The following is a 19464-nucleotide window of genomic DNA, read 5'->3' on the forward strand; positions in this document are numbered from 1 at the left end:
AATGCAGACAACAGACAAGTGATTTAAAACAGATGTGAAATTCCCTCTGTGTAGAAAATTATAGGCACTGGTGATGACATTAGACACGTATGACTAATCAGACTTAATGCTGGCTGTTGCCAATTAGCCCTATTAGCACAAGCAATTTGAGCACAGGATGACATTACTTTAATTACTGTAAGCAGCTTGTTCATTTATTGAGCAGCGTGCATTCAGAAAAGGGTTACTCTGTCTGCAAATTAATCATAACCTTCATCATTAGAAATTCAGGAAAACTGAGGGAAGAAAGACTTCACCCCCCCAGAAAGAGGGAAAAAGGGGTGATGGAAGTCTGATGGTAATTTTGGTATTTTACTACTATTCTTTTTTGATAAAAAGACAAAAGCTATTGTATGATTTCTGTCTGAAATCTGTATATGAGTGGGACAAAATTGCTGCCATTAGAGTTAAGGCAAAGACATTATGACCATTAGGTGGTAGCAATGCAAAAAAAAAAAAAAAAAAAAAAAAAAGTCTTGTGAAGATGTGCAGCAAAAATAAGGCAGAATGTATCTAGAGGAGGGGGAAAGCTGAGTAAGAAACCCAGAATTTATTTCCTGCTCTTTTAGCACACTCCATTTTGTAACTCATCTGCACATGCTCTGGTTCTTTGGCACGGGGTGAAGAGCGTTTTTTCTCTTTTCTGGAGCAATGATTTTGTGTGGCACGGTGCCACACTGTGCTCTCAGGATGAGCGTATTTCTGGCCAGCATCATCTCTTCTGTCTCCTTACTGTGCAGAAGGTGGTGCTGCGGAGATCTCCACAGCCCCATTCACGGGTTAAAGGGCAGAGGTGTTGCATAGTAGGGATCCAAGTGAAATAAATAGCAGGACTGCAGAAGATGACAGCATCTGGCAGCCTCTGAGCTTCCTGACTTGTTTTATTTCTTTTTGGTGGGAGTGTTTTTTTTGTTGTTGTTTTTAAGATGAGGTCACTGTGGTCACTACCTGAACGTTTCTTTTCTCTGAGTGCATACGCTATGCAGTGGTGCCTGAAAAGTTATGGTGCTTGTCAGAGGCTGGGATCCCAGCATCACTATTAAAATAGCTGTGAGACAAGGATGGAGCTGAAGAGAAAAAGGTTGCTGCACCTTTCAGGCTGCAGAGAGTTAATTCAGTTCTTCTTCAGGTCTTTGCATAAACTTAAAGAAAAGCACCACCACCACATTTGCATCCTGATGGATACAAGCAGTACAAGGCATATTTAGCAGTGACACTCCTCTATTAGCAAATACTAGGGAGTTGTCAATTTTCCGTTGTTATTTGGATTTTATTGTTAGCCACTGGACTACTCTTGCATTGCCTCTGAGCAATTCTGATCTTGTTTTATCCCTAAAATCCCTGTATTTCTGCAGGGGCAGAAAGCATTGCAAGAGATCTTTGTCCATTTTGCCCAAGGAACAAAGCCCAAAGGAGAATGAGGCAGCACTTCAGGCTGCTGTATAGGAGAGGGTGCTGCACTGCTGCAGGAAAGAAATGTCTACAACAGAGGATCTTCCTATCCCAAAAGTACAAAAGACAACTTGGCCCACGTGAGCCTCTGAAACTGCCCTAATCTATAACAAGGTATTCCCCAACCAATTCTCCCAATATCCTGTTGTTACAAGTCATTTTTGTAGGGACACATGAAGATGCAGTACTGTGAGTGTGTGAGGAATCCAGTAAACCCATCATCTCTAATTTGCATCACTCTAATCATCTAAGTCATACTTTGATAGAGAGGAGGCAAGAAAGGAAGGAGCAAACTGCCATAGTGAAAACCATTTCTAAATCTACGTTTCTGTAGGAGTGAAACAGAACTTAGTAACTCATGATTGTGGCTGGGATAGAGTTAGTTTTTTCCTAGTATTGATATGATGCTGTGTCTTGGATTTAGGATCAGACTGATGTTTATAACAGACCAATGCTTCGGTTGTTGCATAGCAAGGCACAAGGAGCTGTGTGGGGAACAGGCTTGAACTCTGCTAAGTCTTCTCATGCTATCTCATAACTCCTTGCTGTGCGCTGCCAAACTTCTAGTTTTTATCAGATTGCATTTGCGCAGGCCTTGGGGCTCTTTTAAGAGGGCATTCATAGCGTGATCTCCATGCTTAGACTGATAGAAAGAAGTAACAAAAAGAGATTGTTTTCTGTGCTTGTTTAGCGACCTGCGGTATTATTTTGGCTGATGGAGCGTTCAGCAGCACATTAGGCTGTACTTACCTTATGCAGATCGTTTCTGTGACAATGCCTTTCCTAGTGCAGAGCTGCCTACCTCGCTCACATCAGTCACAAACGCCTTTTGCTCCATCACACCCAATGCGCTGCTCCTGGAACAAATAAGGAACATTCAGTGTAATTATATTTCCATAAAAGTGATACTTGTATTTCCTTTGCACTGATCTTTCCAGAGGCTTCCACCACCTTCTATATTATTAAAGCTATTTTCTCCGGCTCCATTCTTAAAGCAAAAAAATCAAATAAGCTTGTGTGCTTTACAGCAGTTTGAACTACCCTATCTTAAGCCAGGTTTTGGGCAGAGCAGCAGCCATGCTTTCCAAATGCAAGCACAGAGTAGACCAAAATGTATAAGACCCGGTAACAAAATGTGAAAAGGAGAGCTCAAACACAAAGTAAGTGTCCATAGGTATCAGTCAGAGCAGCTGAGCAATTCCGAGCCAGCTGTTGAGTTTTCTAGTACCACTCTTGTGACACTTTGTTGTCAAGCTATTGGCAAATACCACTGGCACAGCAGCACAACCCCAGCCCTGCTCATGAACGTGTTCACCTTTGGTTCCTTCACACATGAAAAACTGTTGCTTCTTGCACAGGACTCTGTCTTAGCCTGTGTTGGATAAGGAGAGCCTGATGGGCAGCTAGCACTGAATGCAAGTAGCGTTTAGGCATTTCACTGTTCTGTAAGATTGCATTCATCTAAACAGCAGTCTTCTGTCTCCCCTTAAGGTTTTTAGCTGTTCTGATTTAATTACAGAAATTGACTGCAGTCATCAAAAGTTCATCATTAGAACATTTGCATACCAGCCTGTAACCTAAACTTGTGTTGTTTCTGGGCTTCTCAAGACACTGTTGCTCTGGTGAAGGCAATCCTACCCCTCCATTGGCTTTTAAAACCTGTCTATCAGTTACCAGAATCCCCCACAGATCATTGATGGGGCTGCTCTAGTATTTGCATAACTGATGTGGAAGAGTGCACATGGAAAGGGGAGCTTTGTCCTCTAACCTGAAATGGAAGAGTGAACTCGGAAGTAATCAGCACAGTGTTGGAAAAAGATTTCACAACACCGAATAAAAACGGTCAGTAAAATGGCAGACTAAGTTCTACGTCAGTAATTTCCAAGCAGTGTGCTTGGGGTTTTAGCACTGATAACATAGAGTGAAACCTGCAAAAATCTTGGAATTACTTTTTATTTTTTACTAATAGCAACTTTATGCTAGGTAGCAGTCTAAACATTGGAAGGATTTCAGAGCTTCCCAGAAACAAAATAAGGACCTTAACTCCCTGAATCCATCTGTACTGGAATACTGCTTCCCCACAAACACAGAAGGAATAACAATAAAAGTACCAATGGCTGAGATGAACAAAGGTAAAAGACACACATATGCAAAAGGTCTTTTGTCTTTTGCACTGGAAAAAGGGACTGGGAACATGATGAAGACAGAGAAAACCACAGAGAGGAAATGATGGATTTCCTGCACCACAAGAAATTAATTACCAAGCCATGAATCTGTAAACTATATAAAGCCTGGACAGGTTTAAAAGTGGTTGGAAAAGTTAATGCAAACTAAGGCTAATGAAAACATCAGGTTTCACTACATAGAAATCCTCCTCAGCTCAGGAAGCCCACATGTCACAGTTGCCAGCAGGGGTTACGAGGAGCAGGATCCTCTTCTTCTCCTTCCTCCTGCCATCTATTACTGTCTCTCTGAGTCAGATCAACTGCGGGTGCCTGCTTGAAAAAGTAAGCTGTGAACCAAATCTGTATTAAAAGGAGGGCTCGAAATGTAGAACATTTCTCATTTGTGTAAACAGCCCTATTGTGTATTAATCACAGAAATACTGGCATAATTGGACATTTTAAAATACAAATGGAACTTTTCTATGAGCTGGTTTCAGATTTATCAGATGAGATACTAATAGCATTCCAACAGTGCCTCCAGCTAGAGGGAATGAGGCCCACAGCACTACTTGATTATTACTGTATTTTCATATACTATGTCAGCAAGGATAAATATTAGTTTGGAAGTGGAAGCTGACTTTAGAGCCCTCTAATTCCTCACTGAGCTACAGCCCTTTCATGGCTATTGGTTGCTTTTGCCAACTGCAGATGAAGAAATATTGTATTTTGAAAGTTAGAACTTGTGGCACGTGACACTCCTTCCTTATATTTGAGTTTTGTAGCTACTCAGGCTGAGTCGTACCATCGCAACAGGAAGTTAAATGTGCCAAAACACAGACAGGTTGGCATTAACACTATTTGAAAAACACTTTGTTACCCTTAAGAAACTTTTCCCATGCTTTATGTCCCCTTTTAGACTCTAAATACTGGTCACTGTTTGGAATGAATAATACAGTCTACATCCTCATGATGCAGTCTATAGCAAAGAGCACATAAAGAGCAGTTTTCTGCTTATTTTTCTGTTAAGTTCTGTGTTAGAAAAGCACTTACACAAAGCCAAGCTTTGCACAACAATAATTTTCCTACTTCACCCAATGCATGTTTGCTGCAAATATCTACGTTTTAATTCTTTCCTGTTAAAATTACTTCACGAATTTTGATCTGTGATGCAGTCTCCCTAGAAGTCTTATATCTTGATGTTTAATTGAAATGAAACGTTTCCATATTATGTGATAAATAGCCAAACATTGTTACAGAGAGTACCCCGATGTTCTGATAGAATCCACACGTACCTACATCCCTGGAACAGCTATGGTGAGGGTGGGTTACAATGAACCTCACTGTGTGGGTTACGAAGATGAACCCACAGAAGCATTATTTAAGCATTCTGTCTCCTTTGCCACAAGTACGTTTCTGAGGAGTTGAAGGTATTTCTGAGGGTGAAAGGCAGGAGGGCAGGAGGGCGAATTCCTTAACAGCCACAACACATTGAAAAATTGATTGGGAAAGTCAAAAAAACATCAAATTGTTGGCTTTTTTGGTAGCATCTTTTGTATAGCATTCATGCAAACTGTGTAACTGTGTAAGTGTAACCATAAATAAAAAGTGTTTCTAGGAAACATCGTACCAGTTATTAACATGTCCCTAATTCTTCGAGACGTAACTACAGGATAAAAGGGTGACAGCTATGGCTGGCAAGAAAATACGCTCTCAAGAGCAGGTACAACAGCAGATGACAGATCAACCAGAGGCAGAGTAAGTCAGCATCTGACCTGCAGTCTAGATAGCGATGGAATCCAGAGAGAGGAATGGAGAAATCTGTATCACCTTGAGAACAGTGATGCTCCTCTGTCTGATTCTGACAATCTCTCTCTTTTTGTGTTGCTGCTTTTCACTTTAAAAAAGGAGCGCTAACAGCATGCACACTTTTCTGAAGTATTATCTGAGCCTAAGGCAATGGGGCTGCATCCTGTAGCCAGGTGATGGAAGTACATTTACGAACGATTTCATGAACTGCAGAGTTAATATTAACTGTTATAAATAATTATATAACTATTATAACTACTTCAGCAAAATTCAATATGAAGACTGGCTGAGGAACCAGACTGCACAGTAGAACAGAGTGCAGAAAACAAAGTGATAAGGATACATAGATGTGCCTACAGACAAAGGTAATCCACTTTGCTTACAGTGGGATTAGTCTGCTGATGAAGACTATTCTACTATTTAACATTTTCCAAATAGTCCATGAATTAGGACTTTGTTTTAGAAGTGCTGGCTTGAGAAATGATTAGTATGCTTCTTAATAGCCCAGAATGACTCACAAGGCATTGTGGCTGACACCAATTGCATTTTAAAGGTCTTCATCCACAGAAGGCTAATAAAAAATATTTTAGATGCATCTAAATATTGAAATGGTTTTGAAATCATTAAAATTTCCCTAAATATCACATACATTCTTCAAATAAGAGTTAATGCAGGAATAAAAAGCAAATAAAGCAAGCAAGCTAAGCATAAATATACTTAAAATGAGTAAATTCCATTTATATAAACTACAAATGTCATTTTCTATCTGTAGACCACGCAGTGATAACTGACAGATAAATGCGATGCGCTTTAAAGATATGGTAACAATTTCTGAAACCAAGATCAAGATTTCTGTTATGAGAGAAATTGGAGAGCAGAAAATGATCTGCCTATTTCTAACATCTGGGCTTCAGACCAGAAGAAGGCAGAGCTGCCATTTCAGAAGATAAGCATTTTTCTTAGAGTTCAGCAACTCCAGTAATTGCTGGCATTGTGCACGCAGGAACTATCAGATCTGTGCAGTGAAGAGAGCTAGGTAATACGAGGCAAGTCACCGCTGCCTGTGCAGTTAATGGTGCATCTTCCAGCATTTTGTCATTAGCTGTCTTCTTGTACTTGGGTTACAAATGAAAAAGGGGCCAGGGAAAACACGGCATTTTTAACAGTCACAGTCTAAAATCTGAAACCACATCTGTGCTTTATTCCAGAGATGCAATTCAGTGCAATCTTAGCAGAGCACAAAATAAGCTCTTTTAACTTTACGGTAATGGTTTCTCCGTTAACAAGCAGATTTACTTTATGACAAGGTGAACAACTAACAAAATTTAGTCAACAGGAACATTCTGCAGAAGTATTTTGAAAAGCTATTATTGATTCTCGCAGTCTCACTTGTGTGGTAAATGAATATAAAGATGAAAAAACAGTCATTCATAGAATCAAATCAAAGGCATAAATGTCCTTTAACAGATGGGACAGTTATCAGTCTGTTCATCTTATGGAGGTGACAGTGTGGAACAGTGGGGAACAACCCTGGGGTGACCCAGTCCAAAAATAAGGCATTTTGGTTCTTCAAGTAGAAAAAGATGAAAAACACCTGTCTCAGTTCACCTTGCAGCACGGTCAGGTTTCTGCAATGCATTTGGGTGTCTCCTGCTAAACAATACAGCAGAAGCACCTGCGCCGTCTTCCCTGCATTTTACAATGATTTCTTCCTGCTGCTTATGGCCAGATTTGGCTCTTGAAACACCCAGAATTTCAGCAAGTATTTACTGGCAAGCTGTTTGCTGGTAGGACTAAAATAGATGCTATTTTAATTTTAATACACAAGACTTGAAAAATTATGAACCAGAAGCTTTTCAGGCACCACATTTCATAACCCATCATCATCCTCCACCTTTAGCTAAGTCTCATTTCATATTTGAGTTGAATTTCTGAGTGAAAATAACTACTGACTTACAAAACTATTAGACTGTTCTAATAGCAACCTATAGCAACCAACAGCCATGAGTCCCACTCAGCAGGGCTCCAGGTAGAAACAAGCTAATACACTGTGCCAGAATATCAATTGCCAGCAGAAATTCTTGAATGGAAACTACATTTATGTGAACTGAGCAAATATTTTTGACAAGGTTCTCCAGGAAATGGGTGCAGACTATCAGCCACACCAGCTAAATATTAAGAATACTGAAATATATTGAGCTTGTTTTGGGATGTTTTTGGAATTTACTTTGACACAAGAGTTACCTGTATTGAGCAGACATCATTAAAAATGTCTTCAGATCATCTCTGCATTATAGAGAATAGAACAGAGCCTTGTGCAATCCCTGTGCCATAAAACAGGCAAGGTCTGACATGTGGGTACTTACATAAGAACCAGTCGTTCAAGTCACATTACAGTTTGCACCCTAATGCCCACTAGCTGTATTGAAGAGGTGGTGTTTTCCCAACTGCTGGGCTCACATGCCACTTGCTTGCATGTTGGTAAGCAAAATAAATCCTGCTCCTCTCTTCTTCCCCAATTTTGAGAAAGAAAGTTTTTCATGTGGTTTTCCTGAGTCTAGGGAGCAGCCTACCAGCAGAAACTTTCTCTTCCCATCTTTCTGTGGAACCACCTTTGCTCAACCACCTGTTGCTCCTAATTCAAAAAACCATCCACAATCTTAAAAGTAATTTACTGGTTCCTACTGGGGACCACTCTTCTCACAGAATATCGCCTTGTAACTGAGAAATCCATCAAAACATTGCTTTTTTTAAGTAAGGGTTTCTTGTGTTGGGACTTTGATGATGAAACACTTCGTGTGACCCTCAGCAGAGTCCAAATTCACCAACTTCCAAAGACTGGAGTAAACCATTTTGATCAGCAAATGACAGATGGGAAAGCAAGAGTCTATTTTTGTGCAGATGTCCTTACCCACCAGCACTGGTAGCCCTTCTGACCGCCCACAGCATTTCATTTCTTTGTTCAATCACGAGGGTGATGCCAGATGCTGCAGTTACTGATAAAAACTCTTTTCACAGAGATGCATTGATGGCATCCTGGACATATAAAGAAAAATAAACTGGAAACAGAATAAAATTATTGCTATTTTTATCATGCTAGCAAAATATACCTTGAGAGAAGTGTTTATCACAAAAACATTTAGGAAATTGTGTATTTTCCTCTTGAAGTGTTAATGCACATTTACCTTTTCAAGACAGTGGATACCTAATGAAAAACAGGCATAAGTATTTTAATTGTCTGTAATTTTTCTTGTTTTTTTTCCAGTATATGCAAAGCTTATTTGATAAATATTATTCAATTACACAAGAAAACTAGTAGGCTAGCTGTCTGCCAGGCATATTTCTGATTTTTTCTGGCTTATTTGATTTGCTTTATTTGATTATTTAGGGAAAAAGGAGCCTGTAAATTTTCAGTAATAATTGAACTGCGGTGCTGTAAGAAAGGGGAGAGAGGAGAAAGGTGTGGAGGAAGGAAAAGAAGAGAGGAAAAACAATAAAATGCAAAGACATACCTGATCTTGGAACTAATCTGAGGAAAAGTATCCATTCATTTTAGCCCAACATTTGTAAATTGAAGTTATTACAATTCAGGTGAAGAATTGATGTTCTTTCATATTCTATGCAAAAGAAAAAAAGTATAGTGTTACTATGAAGGCTAGCTTATGAAGACAAGAATTTGTGGCTGATGTTCTGAAGAACAAACTTATACTTTTGTGAAACATAGAATCTTTCTAAAAAATACTAAGCAAATTGTTGAGTTCTTTTTTGAGGCTCCTAAGACAAGACCATAGCTGCTCATACTGTCAGATGGGAGAGAAAGTGCTGACTTAATATTCAGAAACACTTTCTTGAGAATCTACTGATTCCCAATTCAGGTACTTACCAACCTGAAATAGTATGAAAGTCACCTGTTACAAAAATGAATTCTGATTTTGCATACAGACATCTCCATCTGTGCAGTGATCTCTTCTTGAACCTATAAACAGCTTGCAATAGCACTTCCAAAGAAGTCACAAATCACTCTTACTTTACTTCTATTGCCAACTGAAAACACAAATCATAAAACTCTCTGTGGCCATTCTTGCAGTGTTAGTCAAGAGGTGAGAGCTGATAAAACATGCTCATAGAACAGTACTTGTAAACTACCATTCAGGTGGTTGTTCAACAAGGTAATTAGGTTTTCCCTACTTGGCAAGTGGAATAAATGTTTCCCTTCTCCTTGAGAAAAACAGAAACCCCAAGTAACTCTCAGGAAACAGAATGATCACAAAAATCAGGGACTTGATAGCATATTCTATGGGTACACCTGGGTTTGAAAAAGTAGATTTTACTATTTGCCCAGGGAAAAAACAAAATTAAATACACTTGGATGGAGATAATAAAAGAATGAAATATGGCAAGGTAGAAAATAGGTGATAGAGCCAAATTAACTTGTGCTTCTTTACACTTTCCAATGCTTTCTTTCCTTTCAGAAGTACAAAGCTGGTTAAGGTAACATTCAATATCAAAACAAGAAACTAATCAGAAGCAATATGGAAAATAAAAGGAGTTTGCTGAGTTATCACTCTTTGCTCAGTGTTTATGTAATAAAAGCGTGTGATAATTCCAGAGATGCCAACCTGAAAGCCTCATGAGATACTGCTTTTGCTTCTTCCTTTTTAATAAAAACCTGGCTGATGTGACAGCGCTATCATGAAACAGACTTTCAAACAAGTGAGCTGAAGTCTGAGTCCAGGCTCAAAAACCTACTGGAGATCAAGTCCTCCACACCACTCTCTCTCTGACTACTTGCAGGTACTGAAATGTGTTCACTTCCTTCCTTTTAATAACAGCAAAGGTTTCTGTTGCTTTTGAGATTCTTGGTCTGCATCTCTGGTCAGATGGTTTTGCACCTGAGAGCTGCCTTAAATAAAAGTGCTTCCTTCCACCCAACTACTCCAAACACAGCATACTGCATTACAAAATATAACAATTATTTGCCATTAATTTCTTACTTCATTTAATAAAACTCTATGAGAATACATTAACACCTTTAACTACAGAAATAATGCATATCCTGCTTCATATTATTGTACTTACTATTATACTACACATGTATTTCACAAAGACAACTCCAGCTTTGGAAGTCCTGTATATCTCTGCAGATCTGCTGTGAAAATTTGGATCCTAATTTGGGAAAAAAAGATCCACATCTACCTATACAGTGAACAAAAAAAAAAAAAACAATTATTTTTTCAGGCCAATCCTTGAGAGTCACAGCTACAGCATTGGGAATACCTTTTCATCTGTGAATACCTAAAATGAAATCCTCTTCCCTTCTCCTTTGAAAATGCAGCAGGCAAAATTGCTTGCAGTTTTGGTGCATTATGTGTGTGATGCACAACATCTCTCTCTCTCTCTCTCACACACGAATGCAGCAGCTTGCCACAGCCCCACCATTTGTAGGGATACGAAGCAAATCCAATCTGCTTGGACTGCACTTGTTCAGTCCTTCCTCATCCATCCTGAAAACGCTAACAGCCCAGATAGAAATTCCAGCTGAAACTCAGAGTATTGGTACCAACTGGACATACGTCATCAAAAGCAACAGGAGGGGCAGACAGACAGTGAAATGGTTCTGCTTTATTGCCCTGGTGATGAGACTGAACTCTGTAATTCCTGTATTTAGTCTTGATGATTTTTTTCCTTACATTTAGTGGAAAGAATCACAGGTTGACCATAGGTGAGTGTCAGATCAAACAGATAAAAGATGTTCAGAAATCAGAATTCCATATGAAACACCACCATCCTCCTTCATTAAAAGAAAATTATGTGAAAAGATATTTCCTGATGGAATCTCTCCAGAAGGCATTTATCTGTTCTTATGTTTAGCTTCCAAATTTTATCTGTCTAGCAACTTTAGCAACTGTAAGTGCAAACCATCTAAGAACAGGACAAGACCATAGAATAGCATCTCTATCATGGTCAGTCTTTCCAAATCAGAAAGTTCATTTTATCAGGACATAATCGTTTTCCAAATTTTGCTCTATGTTCAGGTGTGCCTTGACAGAAGGAAGTCAAATTGCTAACCAGGACGTGATTGTAACTTCAGTGCAACAATGAAGTGCTGAGAAAGAAAGCCAGCTTTTGCAGTTAGTGTACAGAGAGATTAAGATGGCTCAGGAGCCAGTAACAGCACGGTTGCTCTAATACAATTAATCTAACAAGAAATAATTTGCTCTTCCAAGAAAAGCATTCTCAGTAAAACCATTTCCTCAGCACCCAAACTAGTTCATCCCAAACCAGCTGGAGTTTCTTCTATGCTACTCTACAGGAAGTACCTGAAGCATAATCGTTCTGCTCTCTTTCCAGGAAACACTTTGGTCCGCATGCTAAAGAAGATGGCATGCTGCCCTGACTTAGAGGAGACAGGGATTTCAAGACAGAAGAGCTTTCTGTGATCTTATTTTCTTAAGGCAGCCTGTTACTGTTTTGAATGTTTGCAACTCCTGTCAAAGCACTTCAGCCATGCTTTATGAAGAAAAGCAGGATACATCAATCTCATATTTTGTACAGCAAAGTTTTTAAAATAACCTTTTACTTGATGGAAGACGTTTTGAGAGACACACACAAAAGTTCAAAAACAGAAATAAAGATTGAAAATGGTATGAAGATATGAAAAAGAGGCCAGGTTCAGTTGTAGTGAAGGAGTTAATTACCCTGTGTCAGCTCTATTAAAGTCTGATAATACAGAAAGGGTACATCATATGTACTTTTTTTTTTTTTTTTAAACAGAAATACCTTTGTATTTGGAGATGGAACCAGTCATAGAATCAGAAGATATTACTCTGTAGTGGGCTTACATGCCAAGATTTGGTAACAGGGCACTGCTCCACATCAGATCACAGCCAGATCCAGCTGCTCCAAAGGGATCCTCTGCTGTTCACTGCTGAGCCATAGTGATGCTGGATGTTCTCTGGGACAGCAGATTTAAGAAAGGAAAACACTGCTGCACAACAGTATCTGGGAAAGAGGAATGAGAATTGTTACTACCTAAACATTTCAACAAGCAGTCTCTAAAGAACAGGTCACACGAGGTTCTGCATCTGCAGACAATGATCTTTACAGAATGACAGCAAACTGCACCTCCTATAGCCTGACATCTGAGACTTACAGGTCAAAGAAATCATGCCTTCCAATGAATAATACATATGAACTGCCAGAGTAAAGGTCCTCCAGAACTTTCACTTTTTTCTTTGCCCATTGTTGAAAAGAGCCTGGAGAGAAAATTCTGGCAGTCTTCAATGCAGAAAGTCAATGGGACTTAATCCATTCACTTACCTTTATAAACTTTTGAAGTCATTACAGTTAATAAAAATTTTGATTTTATTGATTTCCTCTACATATTACAAAAAAGAAGCCAGCTCTTTAATCACAATCAGTGCTTTCCTTAACATCTTTTGGAGACTTTAAAAGACCAAAAAAACTCACCTTAAGCAGACAGCCTTCTGAGCAATGTACGAAAGAAAATCTTAATTTGAGAAGGCATTTATCTCTGCTTTTCTTCTTGTTAATGAATCTCGGGTATTTACAGAACAGTCACCTCTATCATCTCTCTGATTAAAAGAATGGTAAGAAAAGTCAGCAAAATGAAATGAAAACCAAGAGTTTACAGAGTAGGAGCTGACAAGAGGAGCATGAAGCATCAACCTACACAGGATGTGCCCTTCAACAGATTAAGCCCCTGCATTCAGAAGAAAAAGAGCTCAAGTTTTTGCATAATACACATAAGATCAGCGCTTTCATGTGACCTACAGGTCACAAAGAAGCTTTCCTTTATTTTCTTGCAACTTCAATAGAGAAATAAAGGAGACGTACTGCTATTAACTGTAAAAATGTATAAACATACTGATATTTAACTGTATAAAAACTATGGAAGTTTGCCTAAAACATAAAGTTTAATCAAACATTGCAAGTGTAGCCGAGCCAAGGAAGTGCATAAATAATTTCTGTTCTATGTATACAAGTGATCAGAGCCTTTTGTCCCCATGGGAGGCCATTAATCCCTCAGGTACAACAAAATCTCCAGATTATTCGTCTGGTTTGCTCCTTTCCTATTTTTCTTTTGATGAGAGAAGACCCTCATAAGATCTAAATTTCCCCATTTCTTTGGCAATGGAGAGCAGAAACAAGTAGAAACCATGAAACTCTTTCTTACTTGATACTAAAAGGTTGACATCTACTACTCCAATTTGAAGCAGCTAGAAGGCTTCTTCACTTCTATTTCTTAGGATGATAATAACAAAGTAAACCGAACAAATCTGTTAGAACCTGCAGGCCAAAGCAAAGAGAATGTGTTTTTTCCTGGACTCAGTAAGAGAAAATGGACCATCACAGTCTGCCTGCCTGCACTGCTAATAAAAAAATAGACCTTTGTTACTGCATAGCCCTTGGAAAAGAGACCAGATACTACTGAAAGGATCAGGTGGAATTCAAAAGAAAGTGAAAGGATATATTTACTCTCATAAGAACAGATAAGATTTCTTCAGGACTGCTCTGTGGGCTTAAATTAAGTACTGGAGAACTCTCACTATATAATCCTGAGAGATATTAATAGTGAGAATTTTGGAAACATTGGAGGAAAGATCACTGGAAATTGTTCTGTGCATTATATCAGTAGTCTTTAATTGTATACGAGGAAATATGTCTACTTAAGTATTAGACTATAAAAATACAGTCCTTGGAAAATTGTATATGCCCTTACAACATGCATTTACCAAAAGTTTTAAAGAAAGGATGTAATAAGGATTTATTTATAATCCTTTTGTGCCACAGGGGCATGCTTTCAGTTGGTTCAATAACATGGCTGATAATGTTAAAGAGGTACTGAATATTCATTGTATTTGATTGGATCGGTAGCACTTAATTGCTCTGTAAGTGACAGAATAAAATGGAGTTGCTTTCATTAAAAAACATCTGCTTCTGTTGGCCTCTTCTTTGCAAGAACTTCTCATAGAGAGCCAAGGGCTGATTAAGCAAACAATACTTCTCAACACTGCTAGCTAAGAAAATCTTCTTGTCTTACACAGCTCCGTTGTAAGTACAAGAAATTGTAAATACGCAGCATTGAATGGAAGGACAGATGGACATTTTTTGACAAGAGATAGGGAAGAACTACAAACGTAATTACTTTCCTGTTTATTATAACATTAGCAGATGTTTAAGCTACACCTTCTGCAATTTTAATAGTAATGATAAGCAAACTAAAAATATGCATTTAGAATCTAAGAGTCAAATACAGATAACTGAGTTGCATGTGCAGCTGGTTACTGCTTGCGAGACTTCTGGTAAAATGCAACCAGCTCCCATAACCATGGCTGGATGGTGCCTTGATCTTTGTTTTTTTAAAATTTGTATTATATTCAGAATAAAATCTTCAACAATCCATTCAATTAAATACGTAGATCTTCTGCAGCTAGGAGGCTCTATTTTTCAATTTACAGTGATTAGGCATAGGGCATAATGCTGAACAGGATGACAGATGGTTCTGAGAAATCCTGAATAAATTTTGGAATAGATTTTGTCTCAGCATCACTATTCCAAAATACAGCTGCTGTTTTCACTAAATGACTGCTAATTCACAGTCACATATAAAATAGTCGTGGTTCTTAGAATGTCAGGTTATAATTGCTGATGTTCAAATAGCATAAGGCAAAGTGCTCAAATGTTAAACCCATTGACTTCTTTTATGGTACAGATTCAGGTACCAACTAATACAAAAAACAAAACAGAACAAAAAACAAAACAAAACACTGTATTTGCTTTTTCTTTTTTTTCTTTTTCTCTTTTTCTTTCTTTTTTGTTGACATTTATCAACCTCCCCTATGAGGACAGGCTGAGGGAATTGGGCTTGTTCAGCCTGGAGAAGAGAAGGCTGCGGGGTGACCTCATTGCAGCCTATCAATACCTGAAGGGAACCTACACCCAGGAGGGGAGTAAACTCTTCAGAAGGGGTGACAACAGCAGGACTAGGGGAAACGGATCCAAGTTGAAGGAGGGAAGATTTAGGTTGGATGTTAGGGGGAAGTTCTTTACAAGGAGAGTAGTTAGGCCCTGGAACGGGCTGCCCAGGGAGGTTGTGGATGCCCCGTCCTTGGACGTGTTCAAGGCCAGGTTGGACGGGGTCCTGGGCAACCTGATCTGAATGTGGATGTTTGGTGGCCCTGCTAGGCAGGGGGGTTGGAACTACATGATCCTTGAGGTCCCTTCCAACCCGGGTGATTCTGTGATTTATCTCAAGACAAGAGGAGCTTTATGGAGGCTATGCATTCTGTTTCATACGAACTCTGTGTCAAAGAGCACTAGCAGTGACCTGACTTTCTCCTGTTGCAGCTACAAACAGTTTAGGACATGTACAATGATAGGATATTGCAACATAGAAAATTCTAATAAATCTAAAAGCAAATTGGAAAAAAAATCCTCTTGAGCACAGCCAAACACTGGAGCAGGGTCCCACAAAGGTTGGGGACTTTCCACCTTTGGCAACACTCAGAACTCAGGTAAGGCTCTGAGGTTAGAGCTCAGAGGATGTGCTACCTACAGAAGCTGATCTAGACAACTTCTTTAGCTTGTTTCCAATTTAATTACTGTATCAACCTACGAAAATCAAAAGAAATTCAATAGTTCAGGAAGTATTAAGTTAATTAAACCTGATTTGTTACAGATTATGACTTAAGGTTGGCGGCCTTCTTCATTTCTAGCATTTTCCAAAATGCTCTGAGGCAAAACGAAAAAAGAAGACAGCAAAATGATGCTGATAAACTATTTTCCTTCAGGAAAGCAGACTAAAGAAAGTACAGATAAAACGAGACAAGGACAGAGAGTATGAAAAGGGGCAGTGGTTCTACAGCAGTGCAAAAGAATGACAAAAGAAGAGTAAAGGAGATTAAGAAGGCAAGTAAGGGAAGCTGGCAAGTAAAGATGCTGCATGTGCTGGGGTCAATCGCAGCAGTAACAAATGCAGATCATGTCGTAGCATAAATAGGCCAGAAACACTTGTAAGAAATGTGCTGTGCACAGGTCTTGTTCACACAGATAGGCATACAGGCAGACTGGAGAGACTGTCTATTTGAAATGCTTCACTTCTGAAGTATTAAGTAGGCCTGCATTATACATGACACCTTCCCTCAATCTGTTCTCTATAGAAGCCTCCACTTAAATCCCCTAATACTAGGCTTTTAAGAGTCCTTTTCTACCATATAGCTATTAAGCCTTTCCTAATTGCCACCCAAAGCAGATTTTTTTTCTTGCAGATTAATCCAGTCCTACTTATTCCCATTAGACAGGGATAATAATCAAACAATTTTCTTATTGTTTAGAGGAATATCATTTGTGGCTGCAATTATCTGACATTAATTTAGGCCCCTAAAGGTGAGCTACATGTCAAGCATTTTATTGCAATTGATGGATAGTTAGCCAAATGGGTCACTGCAACCACAAATAGATGGTTATATTAGCTTAAGTGGTGTCACTCTTGACAGTATTGATTTCCTCTCCACCTATTGTAGGAGCTTGATATCTAACTCATATATAAGTAAGTTCCTCAAGCTAAGAAGCTGATTCCTACCCTGTATGTCCTATACTTCTTTATTCTCTAGAGTTTTCTTGGGGAACACGATTATCTCAGACTCTCAAATGCATTTTTTCCTGTAATAAGAAAACTTGGGTGGGAGGCAGTGCTAAGCAAATTAAGTTAGTGTGATGGAAAATTCAGTCTGATCTGGACCATAATTTACTACAGTCTTGCTAGGGCTGTTTAAGAGATTTGTTGGGGAATTTGTTCATGTGCCTTTTTCTAATACACCATTTTAACAGACTGTCTGCACCTTAATAGCCTTTGCTTAGTGGTTTTGGTTTGCCTCAAACTTTCAGTCTTCTGTTAATTTCTCCCAAGCAAATAAGCTTCGCCTACCCCACGCTGGCTGAGCAATGATCTAAATCAAGAGCACGGGCTCCCTCTGTAGCCGCTGCAAAGAATAAGCATTATTCGTGCCCACAAAAGACAAAAAGCCATGTACTCAAACAGAAAGTAAGCAGCTTTTTTTTTCCTTACTGAATTCATAGACATTCATCTTCAGCGATAGGAAACCACTGCATGGGTATCTTATTTAATCTATCCTGTGCTATTATTGGCATTTTTATTCTGCAAAGCCATGGAAAATGGCACATGCTGCACAGAGATACTGACATTTCTCCCCCTTGCTCCACATCCAATCTTCAAATTAAAAAAAAAAAAAAAAAAAGGCCAGTATGTCCAACTATATGTCAAAAGTTTAGATGGAAGCTAGGATCTTGGAAGCTATTAAGCATTTGTGTTCCCACTGAGAATCAGAAATGTTGAGTGCTCAGCACACATCAGGATCTCAGCATATATCCTAACAAACGTAACAGAAGTTTTGCCTGCTCCTGAGTCAGAAATGAGAACAAAGATCATTTTAAAGCAAATTTCAGCTTTGCCTGATCTCTTCTGAACCACGTATCTCAACAGACCGTAAGATTTGTTACTTGTATCAGAGCTGAAATGCTACATTTGAAAGTGGGCTCACTGAGAATTGTTTTAAGCCTGAGATGAAACGATTTTGGCTTGGGAAACTTTGGGGTTGGTTTGGTGTTTTGAAGGTTTTCAGGTGTGACGGGGAAAAGACTTAGAGGAGAGAAATCAGAGCATTACTGTTTCCCTATTTCTTTTTCCACTGAGAAGATGTGGGAGCTCTCCCTATTCAGCTAACATTTCCTTGTGTTAGACCAAACGTGCCAAATCCTTTCCACTTCTGGAAAGTTTTCTTTGTAAATTTTAAGAGATTTCAAAGCCACTGCAGAAATTCTGACAGTTATAATGCTGTTGTCAGATAAGGAACTAATGTTACTTGCAACATATGCAAGATTTCATTTTTTACAAAGTGACAGGGAGTGTCTCTGAAACCATTCCCTTCCTTGAGGGGCCCTATAAATGACAGTGGTGGAGCAGAGGCTCTACTACATACAGCCTCTTTGCCCAACTAGCAGTAATCTGGGGATGCAGGAGACTAGAAAATACAGTAGGATGTGCAACAGGTATTGATCCACTAACTGAGAGAACCAGAAACCCTGACAGAAATTCTAAGAAAATACCATTTATTTCAGAATCTCAGGGCTTTTCACAGGTTATTAGATAAACTCTCATCGAGATAGCTTCCATTTCAGTCTGCCATCTTTAGGAAATGAAGCTTATGTAATTGCATTGGCTGGCAACCTGTCCTTGAATGGTTTGAAGCTGTTGGCTAATCCTAAAATCTGACAAATATTTGATTTCCCTTTAAGAATCATCAATCAAGATTTTACACAGTATTATTGAGTGTATAGCAATATGCAATATTGCAATAAGGTAATAATGTAAAATAACATGCAACATATATTTTTTGAGAATATTCCTCCAAACCTTTTATTCTATTGTTTGTTTCTTAAATACACAAGTGGCCTAAAATCAATGTGCATCCTGAAGTAAAAAACATTTTAAAAAATATAATATGTGATAATTTTGTTGTATTGATGTATGTAGTGTGAATAATAGCACTATTAACACACTGATTGATGTAAAAACAGGAAATTATTAGTTGACATCAGTGTAATTCAGAACAGAAAATGGCCCTTCATACAGAAGATATCTATAATATTTAGTTCTATTTGACACTGAGCTGCAGGTGGTAAAATGGGTAAAAGATACTCTCAGTGAAAATTGCCTACATTTTTCAGGAATTACAAATTGGAAAAGTGGGAGAAAAACAATAGTAAAAGCTCTGGAAGGATGAAGAAAATGACCTTTCACTTATTACTACCTTTTTCCTAAGGGAAAAAAAAAGCCACAAAGAAACCCCCCCACCATATTTTCAGTTCCATATTCATTAAAGCAGCAGCAAATTCTACACATAGAATCATAGAATCACAAGGTTGGAAACGACCTATAAGATCATCCAGTCCAACCTTC

General features: G+C 38.7%; 1 long non-coding RNA gene across 2 annotated transcripts; it reads right to left on the reverse strand.

Moving 5' to 3' along the window:
* Positions 1–8240: 8240 nt before the first annotated feature.
* Positions 8241–12556, reverse strand: LOC128085512 (uncharacterized). 2 transcript variants are annotated; one of them, XR_008208996.1, is made up of 4 exons: positions 12305–12556; positions 10542–10658; positions 8975–9079; positions 8241–8498 (listed from the first exon to the last, which is right to left on the reverse strand). It is a non-coding gene; the product is annotated as an uncharacterized LOC128085512 (long non-coding RNA). The 2 variants fall into 2 exon arrangements; XR_008208995.1 differs by having other exon boundaries at positions 8241–8521.
* Positions 12557–19464: the final 6908 nt, after the last annotated feature.

The sequence above is a fragment of the Tympanuchus pallidicinctus genome, unplaced genomic scaffold (genome assembly GCF_026119805.1).
Source record: "Tympanuchus pallidicinctus isolate F22 unplaced genomic scaffold, pur_lepc_1.0 scaffold3, whole genome shotgun sequence".
NCBI lineage: Eukaryota > Metazoa > Chordata > Aves > Galliformes > Phasianidae > Tympanuchus > Tympanuchus pallidicinctus.